Genomic DNA, 9,495 nt, shown 5'->3' with positions numbered 1-9,495 from the left:
TTACTTCTTTCTTTTCTATTACCAACTTTAAAGCCTAAGGTTGCTAAGCCTTTCCATCTGTTTGAAAATACCATATGATGTAACATGTATTGTCCACTGAAAGAACTGATTAAGAATCTATTCATGTATTTGCTCATTTGTTAAAAAGGAAAAACCTAAACTGTACTAATTTCCTAGTTTTGACTTTACTTATTGTATGACAGTGAAATGCAAGCTCAAATCATGTTTTATATGTGAAAAATTGAGTAACAAACTTAGAGTACAAAAGCATTGTCACAAAACAAAATTTCGACATAGTGAAGCACTCAGGTACTTAGGCATCTATCATACACTTAATTATTGAAACCTCACTTGTGCCAGGAGTTTTTTAAGGTGCAAGGGTGGGTAATCAGAGGCTCTTTCTTCTACAACACAAATCAAGAAGAATAATTATATGGGTGTGAAAACAAATGCATTCAATTCAAGATGAGCAGATCTTGAATAGTTGCATCTATAGCCACCCTAACACTATTCACCCAGTGGATAAGACAACCAGGTAGATAGTATGTGTAGTATGTGTTTGGATTTAGAATTGATTCTGATTGCTGTCAGGAAAATATGTTTTATGATTTTGGGTCAATTAGCTATTTTTTTAAATTACCTCAAATCTATATAATTGTGTGTATATATAATCTGAAGTTAGGATGATACACAGGATAAATAATTGGCAGAGTGTAAGCTCAAATGGGATTAACATTTATTTTTTAAAAAAAACATGAAAATAGAGTCCAATCAACTGCAAAATAAGGAATACGTGTGTGGAAATGCAGTAGCTTGAGTCTGGCCTTGACAATCTGATTTTGTTCTTGCATTCCTATCTAGTCACATTGTTCCTTGAGAATTTCACAATAGTATCTTACCAGTGTGTTGGCACTTTCAAGAATTCTTGCTAACCATTTAGCAAAGTGGAAAGAAGCTTTAGCATTCTTAGTGTTTCCTAATCTCATTAAGTAGGAGGTGTCAAAGGAACTTTTATTCGCCTGAAGTAATTGTCTCCAAGGCTTACTGCCTCATCTTGGAAGTTTCTAGGCGCCATACAATCTTATCTAGGCCTAGAATGTTGTCAGCCTCTGAGACTTGCTGCTAAATAAGCTCACCCCTTTCCAGATTTTGCTGAACTCTAGCTGGATCATTCAATTCAGTTGTTCTGGCTCAAGCGCCTCTCCAATCTTATCGATTCAGTCTGGCCTCTCAGCCTCTCCTGAATTGCTCTGCCTGACCACAAACTAACACTGGCAATCTGTTCTAATCTCCTGGCTCCTTCTCGGTCTCTGGCTCATTCTCTCTTCACCTATGCTTAGTTTGTTCTCTCTCAGCAACCTGTCTCTGTGCAACTGTCCCAGTGAAGCTGCCTCCTTCCTGTCTCTGCACTTCCCCTTAAGTAGTTTTTTATCTTTCCTTTATTTTCTCAAGAGAGACAGACATACCTTATTTTATCAAATGCCCCCACCCCCACGGTTTATTTTTTCAAATCACTTTATATCCCTATCACAGCCCTCTTCTCCTCCCACTCCCACCCCTTCAAATCCCAGACAACTGCTCCCTTCACCCTAGAGAAGGGGAACTCCCTGGGTACCACTCCATCCTGGACACCTAGTTTCAGCAAGGCTAGCTAGGCACATCCCTTCCCCTGAGGCTCAAATCTTTCTCTGATTCATCATTTTGTTTGCTACTCAATGAGATTTCACTTTCAAACACAGGTGCTTCCTTTACAAACTAACTTTACCTTCATTGTTTGGGATTAAAGGTGTGTACTTAGGGCTGAGCCACACCACAATAGAAACAGGCATTTTCAGTAAATAACACAATCTCAGAGTTCACAGCAAATAAAATAAAAGGGCTTCAATAGGGTAGTATGGAAAGGCAATTTGCATAAGTGATGGCTTAAGATGTAAATAGTATTTGGGGAAATCCCTTTGTTTTTTACACATTTAATTTTCTTGTTGCAGTTAGAAGTTCCTGTCTGTTGTGACACATAATATAGCCTGTTATTCCCCTTCATGGACATTCAGCTGGAAATAAATGTGTAAAATCACTCCACAACTTACAAAAGACTGTGCAAGAATGATTTCCATTTCTGAGTTGCTAGTTTATTCATTATGGTCCCGTGTAAATATTACTAATAGATTAAGTGCAATGGTTTTGCTAATGTTATGGTAGTTTTTATTTAGCAACTTTGTGGGTTTTCTGTTGAGTATCAATATCACAATCATCTCTAAATAATTTTGATTCTCTTGCTAAGGAGACCCCAGAAAGCAAGAATGTTTAGTACTATTTTCATTCTGTATATGTTTGTCTCACCAGCTCAGGAGTAAACATGTGTACTTGTTTATTAACATATTTTAGGAGAGAATGGCATGAATTAATACTTGATGCTTATGGACGCTCCAAATCGTATAACTATATCTTGCAATTTGAGCATCTCAGTCTAATTTGGTCATTTACGGAAGCTGAATGAAGGAAATATATGCTGTGTACTTTTTCTTCTCCTAATGAATTTTGTGATGGCAAATTTTCTTATTCTCTCTTGGCTGAGTTACAAAACAGCCTTTTTTACTAGTAGTGACTTGAAATCAGTGATGGGTCACTACCACCCCATGATCTTGGCAATACTGGGACCTGATTTGGCCACATACCTGCTTGTAGTTTCTCACTATTCCTAAACTATTGTTAATCTATATCCTGATGTTACTTCACCCATCATAGCTCTTTCAGATTTTTAATTTAGTATTGGGTTGTTTAGTTTCCCCTGCCTCAAGAAGGTATTAGTTAACTATTATTGAGCAAAAGCTGAAGGCATGAATAAAAGAAATGGCCACCAGAACCATTAGTGCAAAGATGGCGCAAGAGTGTCTAGTGGAGCAGAGATAGGTACTTTGAAAAAGCATCTCTCGCTTATCTCCTCCAAAAGTAATTTGTGAGCTATGTTTATTTGTTTTTTTCCATGAACTATTTTAGAACCTCGATTTTCGAAAGAAGATGAAAAATGTCTTTATTTTCTTAAACAATTGTTCTCGTGGATCTTTATGTATAGGATGGTTTGGGGAGATCTCTGAAAGTAGGATTTAACATCAGGCTGTTATTTGACCTAGGGGACTGGCTCATGAGACATTGTCTCCTTTCTCCACGATGAGGAGATATGACTATGAGAAGCCCCTAGAAGTGTGCAGAAGCTGAGCATGAGATTTAAATGGACGAAGACCAGCAGGGCCTTAAAGCAAAGGACTGGTTGGGGGTGTCACCAGCTAGAGGGAGTTATCGTTCAATTTCAGCAATACCAAAGGAAATTGTGCCTTACCCAATTCCCCCAGTTAGTTTCTTCATATCTGATGATACACTGGCTATCTCTTATGGAGCAGGCACGGCTCTAGGTGTTAGGGGCACAGCGGTGGCTACGCCCACACGTTTTGACTTTGTGCTGCTGATTTGCTGCAGCGCACTATGCTTGTCTCTTCAGTGGCTGAAGAATTATTTTTATAGCCATGAGGTGCTGGAACAAAATGAGAACGATTATCCCTAAAGGGCTATCATCATCCTGGCTGAAAGTAAATGTCCAGATATTTCAGTCTGATGGAAAACTGAAAAAGCTCCCACGTCCTCTGACGATGGAAAATGTGGGTTCAGATTCTAAGGCTTTCTTCTCCCCTCATGGAAGCTGTACATGTGATTAAGCAGAGAGATCATGCTAAACCCGGCTGGAAGTGCTGAATTCTCTATTGTTTCAAGTGGAAATGTAATTTTTTTTAATTTTCTTAACCAGGGATTTATTTTGCTCACTTTGACGTTTCTAATCTATATTTCAAACTCAGGAAGCACAGTGGTCAAACCAAAAAACATATGTTTTGGCTATTAGATGAGCTGACTTTCAAATTCACTTACTAGAAATTAAACCATGAACACATTACCTAACCTATACCAGACTTGGTTTTTCTCTGCAACAAAATTATTATAGTTGCGTTTACTTGCTTAGTCATGAAATTAAGTGATACCTAAAGTAAGGTTAGCTCACTTAACACTTACTATGTATATGTTACAATTACGGTGTACTGTATCTGTTTCTTTCTGGACACTAAGAAACAGAGATCTGAGGTACATGTGATGTCTTGTAAAAAAATGTGCTTCTACCAAAATGGAAGTGTTGGAATTCTGTCTAAGTTCCACCACACAGTTACCTGGCAATAGCCAGATAGGCTTGACCCACTATAAAAGGGGCTGCTTGCCCCCCTCTTGCTCTCTCTATGATCTTTTGCCTTCTTGCCTCTTGCTCTCTTGCCTTTCCCTCTTGCTCCCCTGCTCTCCCCATTCCCTTACCCTCTCTCTCTACTTTGTCATAGCCGGCCTCTACTTCTTTACTCTCTCACTCTCTCTGCCTTTCTTTTATTCTACTACCCTCTTAACTCCCCTCCCCATGCTCTGAATAAACTCTATTCTATACTATATCATCCTGTGGCTGGTTCCTGGGGGGTGGGCGAAGGGATGCCTTGGCATGGGCCCACTGAGACATTTCTTTCCCCCATACCTCACCACTGCCCCATAGATCATATCTTATACATCTTTATTTTTTTATAAACAGATAAGGAAGTGTTCAACATTTTACACTATCTAATAAGTCTGTAAAATGATAAACAAGAGATAAGAGTCTTCTCCATTCTTTTTCTAATACAGTGTAGTAGTTGAAATGTATTACTTAGGCTTTTTTCCCCCTAATTCTATTACTAGTCCCACTTTAGAGAGCAAAGTATGGTCACAATTCAAAATCAAATTCCCCAGATTTTTCATGGGATTTCTTTTAAACACAAAACCTTCTTAAATTAAAGCCAAAGATAATAAATTATACTGAAATAAGTTTTATACGTAAATAATACTCACAGATACAAAACAGCAATGCTGTGAATGAATTATGCATTTTTTGTTTGTATTTTCAGTAAAATAGTTTATGAGTATGCATTTTGCAAAATGATTTTTAATTAAAAATTAAAGATGTTATGAGCCAAGAAGCCAATTGTAGTTTCTGGATTTCCAAAGGTCAGAAGAAATATATTTTTCATTAAGTGTAAATTAAGAAACAAAAATGCGTCTGGACATTTCCATAGTAAATTGACGTTTTTTTTTTTTTTTTTTTTTTTGGTCCAGATTTCTACACAGATCGTTGGAATAAAACAAAAACAGAAAAAAAATGTTTTTATTATCAGTGGTTTTAAAAATCCACGAGTTGTCCAATTGGCCTTTAAAAGATCAATGCCAAGATACCAAAATAAACGTTTTCTTCCTTATTTATCAGATTGGTGAAGAGTTTTCAAAACACCAGGCTTGGTGTGTAAGAGCTATAAAGCATGTAATAACGTCTTTGGAGTGATGGTATACACCTTTAAGCTCAGCATACTGAAGGCAGAGATATGTATATCTCCATGAGTTCAAGGCCAATCTGGTCTCCATAGCAACTTCCTGGCCACGTAGGACTACATAATGAGACTTTGTCTCAACAGAACAAAATAAAACAGAAAAACAAACAAAAATTCCTAACAAACCAAAAAAGTTGTTTTTCTTGTCATATTTCTAGGATCTTCCAAAAACGGTATCATGAAAATATATTTATGATTAGTGAACTGAAAAGAGCCACTGCTCAGCCAAAGTCCTGGTGTTTTTACACATCACAGACTGCATTGAAAACAGTGTCTTATTTGTTTTCAAGACAGGAACTCCTGTGATGAAAACCAGCCTCAAAGTCAATCTGCAGTTCAATGTTGACCTTGTACTTCTGACCCTCCTGACTGTTTCCTACAAGGTAAGATTACAATCATACACCATCATATCTAGTCTAATGTGGTTCAAGGGACAAAACATTGGAAGTAGTGTATGGTAGGCAAGCAGCTATCAACTGAGCAACATCCTAGCCCCTGCAAGTATGCAGATATGTATGCCACACTAACTCTTTCTATCAGGCATGGAAAGAGGGGAAATGCTAGGGCTGAAGTCTGGCCCCCAAACTCAGAGAACCACAGGCATCACAGTCAATGCTGCATCTGCAGTATATTTAAACACTTTGGGGTAAGCTGGCATAGAAACTATGAAATTCTGTGTTTTATATGGCATATGTAAAATGAATACTATTCATTTCTAAAGAAAAATGAAACACTTGGGAGGGGAATAAATGTATATTGTAGATGTCACACACTCAGAAAAAAATTAAAAAACATGTCCTGCCTTCATAACAGATACTAGCCTATAATAAATGTATTCCAAACATGTAAGCAGATGTATATCTGTGCACAGTATAGCAAGTAGGAAGGAGAACAAGAAAGAGTTAAACACCAGGAGAAGAGGAAAGAAAGAATGAGGTAGTGAACACACAATTTGTGAAGGAGGCTATAAAGGTAATTGTCTTTCCGGTTCTAACTCTGTCATGCATTTTCATCTTTTGGTGATAGAAAAGCTCATATAAATATACTTACTAATGAAAGTGTAAAATCAAATGTGTAGTTTCATAGTTTTAGGACAGCTCTTCTCACCTTGCTGAAATCTATTGAGATGATAAATTTTGGGTCTGATTATACCACCATACAATAACTTTTATTTATAAGTTGTTTTTTACATAAAGGTTTTAATAAATTTAAAGGGAGAAAGGAAAAAAGAGTAATTCTCTTTTTTAAAATTATTCACGTTATATCTTGCTCACTGGCCCCATCTCGGTCACCTCCTCCCACTATCCTTCCTCCATCCTCCCTCCTCTTCTCCTCTGAGCACGTGGGGTACTCCTGGGTATCCCTTAATCTTGGCACATCAGGTCTTTTCAAGGCTAGGGGCATCCTCTCCCACTGGGACTAGACATGGCAGCTCAACTTCATGAACATATTCCACTTACAGGCAACCACTTTTGGGATAGCCCCCATACGAAGACCAAGCTGCACATCTGCTAGTTATGTTGGGGGAGGCCTACGTCCAACCCGAGTATGTTCAAAAGGCAAAATTCTAAAAGCACTGTAAGTTTATTTATTGTGCTTTGTCTTATTTCCTTGAGTGTCAATTTTAACAGAAGATCTCTCCATCTTGTATATCTTAGTCTTTGACTAAAATAGATTGTCTGCAATGTCTCTGATTCTGTGACACAAGTATTTGAGCTTTAAGGCACAAATAAAGGCAATTGATATGTGACATTGCTCTCATGGGCTTGGCTTCCCTCAGTGAAAACTAGAGTTCAAAGTAGCTGATTGAATTTCTTTCTTCTTGTTATTTTTAAGGATTTTGTTGGTTTGTTTTGAAACAGGATTTCATGTAGCCCAAGCTGAATTTACACTCACAAAAAAACCTCTGACAGACTTGGGATCTTGATCCTCCTGCCTCTATGTCCCTGGGCAGGAGTGCCCAGCTACCGCAGCAAGTTAAATTCTTAAGAATTTTTACCTAAGTAAGATAATTATTATGGACTAGGGAAAGAAAGCAATGGTATTCCTATACCCCTCTGCTATTTCATCTTAATATGGTCTATTTATTATTTGAAGATAAATCCTAAGGTTTTCTTTCAGTCTAAGTATTGTAATGACAATCTCTGACACAAAATTGCTAATTCAATTCTGAGATGAAAGCCTTTAAAGTGATTGAATGCAATGGATGGAGAAAAAAAAGATGCAAAGTGAAGGCAGGGACCACTGAGTATCAGATTCCTTTTATAGGTTTTAAGTTTCACAGTTCTTCCTGTCTAGAAGTTGTTATATATAGCCTTAATGTCTTCAATTATGAAGTAACTCCATTCACTTTCTTTCTACATTCTGTGCAGAGACCTAAGAGAGACTCAGAGGAACCCGCTCTACAGCCACTATTGAGTGGCATGGTCCTCACTGTGAAACGACCGCTATTTGACTTGTTCTAGTGCTCCAAAGCTTTAGAGCTGTTTTCCAACTGTGAACAATTAAAAGCAACAAGAACAACAATAAGAACAAAACGATTCTGCCTTATTTAAATCAGGCAAATAAATATATTTTTTCTCTTCATGAGAGAGTTAGGCCATTGTATCTCTTTCCAAAGCTTGGTCAAACAACCAAAGTCCAAAAGTTTTGCGCCATTTCTGCAAAGTCAGCTGCCCATGCATGGACCTGCTCCTGAACCCTGTGTTCTTTCACGTCATTCATAACCTTTGTATGTTTTGGGAGGACATTATCTTGTTGATATTTACACAATAATCTCCTCAGTTTGGCAGATTGTCTCATTGAGTCTACACTGACACGGACACTTCTCATCTGTTGGAGACTGAGATCCAGTCTGCTATTGTGAAAACCCATTGAGTTTTGGGGACCTGAACAGTAGTGAGAAATTGGATCACAATTAGTGTGAAAAATACCATAACTGTACCCATTTGTCTCAGACTTCTTAACGGAAACGCTTTCCTTGAAATAGTTTATGGGTAACTGTTCAGCACCAAATCTTTTCTGAGGAACTTACTGAAATACAAAGGAGTTTACCATTCCTTGAAAAACCATGTCAAGTTTTGGGGTAACTTTTTGTTTCAGGGTATATGTCCCTTAATTCTTCCTTAAGTTTTGTGTTTCAGAAGAATATATAATGGGGATTTATCATCCTTAGAGAGCAAAAGAGGCTCATATATTCACTATTTTTTAAACTCACTATTTTTTAAACATGAAATTATTTACTGATGGTCTACATAGTGAAAAATTTTCTTTATTGCAATTATAACATTAACTTGTTATATTGGTTATTGTATGTTTAATATTCATAATGCTCTTAGTGAAAACATCAAATTGCTACATAGTAAATGGCTAGACACTATTAATCACAGGATATATACATTCACTGTTATTTTATTGTATTCAAAAGAAAAAGAAACGCACGGCAAAGTAGTGCTCTCTTATCTAGAATCTGAGAAGGACTCTTCTCTCACATGCTTTCAGAATTCATAAGTAAACAAATTCTGAAATGCAAATCGATTTGGCGAAATAGTCATTCTGTTAATTGAGCACTAAGTGTTTATCCAGAAAATGAATTTCCAAGAAACGTGCACATAAACATTCACTCAGAATAAAACTATATAGTCAAGTTTATGTCAAGAATACTTCCAGATATTTTTTGGCTTTCAAGCAGTTTTAAAATTTTAGGTTAGTATGAATTACATGATGAATTATGTAATCATTGATTACAAAGTACTAACCGATCATATTTCCTAAGTAATATTTCATATAACTTTGCTTTTTCCAAATTCATCATCAGCTAATGACACTATTAACTATTAATCCTCCTGTTCAAGTTCGCCAGTGGGTTCCAAATTTTTCCTATTTTAACAATTGATCTAAATTAACTTCTTATAGCATCAGGTTAATTTAGTCTAGATGATCTTTCACTGATGTGAAATTAGTAATTATTACCACATTTTATTCCAGGAATATATCTGCACTCACTTACTTAATGCATACACATTAGGAGCCATATTTGTAGGCAATACATGAG

Source organism: Mus caroli, chromosome 3 (assembly GCF_900094665.2).
Source record: "Mus caroli chromosome 3, CAROLI_EIJ_v1.1, whole genome shotgun sequence".
NCBI classification, from domain to species: domain Eukaryota; kingdom Metazoa; phylum Chordata; class Mammalia; order Rodentia; family Muridae; genus Mus; species Mus caroli.
This window is presented reverse-complemented; position numbering follows the sequence as displayed.